Here is a 2685-nt window from a genome sequence, read left to right on the forward strand (position 1 = left end):
TTGTTCAATATGTATATTTTCTTGTTCATTATGTATATTTTTCTAAAGTTTTACTTTAATTTTAGAGTGCTTTTTGCTTTTTAGTTCTTTTTACTCTATTTATTGTGTTAACTCCTCTTCTCTCTTTTTCTGCACTGCCACTGGCTACTGTACTAGTATGTTTCCCCCAAGGGGGATGAATAAAGCCCTACTCTACTCTACAAAAGTATCAGATTACATATCATGTGATCGTGTGTGAGTATATTAATGGGTATGGAGTAAGAAGGTGGGTGTGAATGTGGGTGTGGCTGTGTCTGGTAATTTCTCCATTTCTCACACTAGATTATAATATGAGAAGCAAACAGTTCCTTAAAGCGACAGTACAGCATGAAGCAATGATGATAAATTAAATTCTTCCAACAGATGTGGGAGTTATTTTAAAGTCATTGGAAGGGCATGAATTTTGGGACACTACATCAGTAATGTACCTTTGAGTCACTGGGTGTTTCGGCCTTTCAAAACTAGACACCCTCATCAAAGGCGGCCAGCTACAGGGTGATTAAGCCTGAGCTTATGTCCCAAGCCCAATTATGACTGTTGCCTGGTATTTAAAATTGACAACTTGTCTGATAATGCAAAACAGGGGTGCCCTTTCCGCTGAATGACGCCTAGCCACATAACCTGTTTACTTACCTGTGGTCTCCAATGGGAGGCGGAGTGAGTAGGGATATATGAGGGGGTCTTCTGGGCCTAGACCGCCCACATAACTTGTTTACTTACCTGTGGTCTCAGATGGGAGGTGGAGTGCGTGGGGATACGGGAATGGGTCATGGTGTTATCTGGGCTCAGTAGGGATCCTTCTGCTTGATCCATTGGCTGCTTCTTTAGGCTGCTTCAGAGATTGATTTAATTGTCTGTCGCAGAGCCTGTCCATGGATACCAAGGTCTTTTAGGAGCCTGATGGTGGAAGAAGCCACAAGACCTCTGCATCCCACTTCAACTGGATAAAGTTTTGTCTTCCATCCTCGCTGTTGCGCATACGCTGCCAGTTCTGTGTAGCGCAGTTTATTGCGTTCATAGTCCTCTTCGGTTGCATTCTCCCATGGGACTGTGAGTTCTATAATGTTAACTGACTTTATTGAAGGGGACCAGAGTACTAGGTCTGGTCTAAGGGTGGTTGGTGCAATCTCCGGGGGGAAGATTAGCTGTTGGCCGATATCAGCTCCTTGAGTGAGGCTGGTCTTGCAATTGGACAAGATGTGTTTGAGAGTTGCTGGAATATAGCAGAGGTCGCAAGTTGGGTCCTCACCGTACCACACGTGGACGTTTTTTGGAGATGGAAGCACATCATAGGTTGCTCTGATGATAAAGCTTATGTTGTTTGCCTCCATTTCCCTCCAGCTGATTTTTTTCTTCTCCATACTGAAAGATTCTTGCTGTGCGAGGTGACTTCAGGCAAGGAGTGGAAGCAGCCGGTAGATGGTCGATTTGTTTTAATAACAAACGTCAAACAAAACAGGTCCAAATAATAAAGCAAAATAAACGACTGGAGAAGTATTCAAGGAAATCTCGTACAACAGTAGTTAATATGCAAATCCTGTAAAGAATAACTTCTGACTTCTCAAGACTTCTCAAGAATAACTTCTAAAGTATCGTTAGTTGTTTATGCTTATATACCTGTATGGGGGGAGTGGTTTTCGACTTCCCGGGTGTGTGTTTAAATCTTGTAGGCCAATGGAAGAGAGAGGCTAGGCCTCTTGTGGCCAATCATATTATTGTTCTTGTTATCATGTGATGCCTGCAGTCGCCACTATGTGGCACTCTTGTTCCATGATTCAGCAGTGTTGGAAGAACCTTTTGTTGCTCAGTGGGGGGTTATCACAAGGGAGGTAGACGGAGCCATAAAGTCCAGTCAACCACAGGTGGTCATGTAAATCAAAAGGAATGGATGGCTTCGGGGTTCCCTGTGAGAAGGTAGATTGGGAGATCTCCCATTGTTGTGTGAAGATCTCCCATTGTTCCCAGGGGGTAGAGGTGTTTTAGAAAGTTGGTGTGAAGAGAATTTGGGGAAATTCTCTTTGAATGTGTGGGGCTATGTGACTGTGTGTGCTCGGGAAAGCATTTTGGTGTCTTAGCAGCTTCCTGCTGCAGACCCAACCAAATGTGAAAACCACTGAAATCTAACAATTCCCCCGTCTGATCATAAATCAAACATTAATGATCATCACTTGCATTGATCGTATAGTGGTTTGTACATTTTTAAATCATCCTTGATCGTATAGTGCTTTTGTAAACATGTTCCATATTCACAGGCAGGGGCGAAACCCTGTGGGAGAAATTCCCCTGCTGCCCTGATGACCCGACAGCGGCACTTGCTCTACAAGCTGTGAATATGGCAACCTTCAGTTGTTAGTATTTTCTCCTTTATCATCCAGTTCATTCTTTCCATCTGCCCGGAGGGTTGTGGATGGTGTTGCAAACGCTGGCAGTAGTCCGCACACCTAGCATGGGTGTTTCGCAAGATGGAGTCGTCCAACATCATCATCATCATCATCATCATTAGGATAGTTGTCACACGTTTAGTGCATCTGGCAGGAGTTGGTCTCTTCTCATATCCTGTTGTCTCCTTCTGTTTTTGTCTGTAACAAACAGAAGAGAAACACGGCAGTACACATTCTTCCACAAACATTTGCATTTTTGTTTGTA

Source organism: Cynoglossus semilaevis, chromosome W, assembly GCF_000523025.1.
Source record: "Cynoglossus semilaevis isolate Cse_v1.0 chromosome W, Cse_v1.0, whole genome shotgun sequence".
Classification (NCBI taxonomy): Eukaryota; Metazoa; Chordata; class Actinopteri; order Pleuronectiformes; family Cynoglossidae; genus Cynoglossus; species Cynoglossus semilaevis.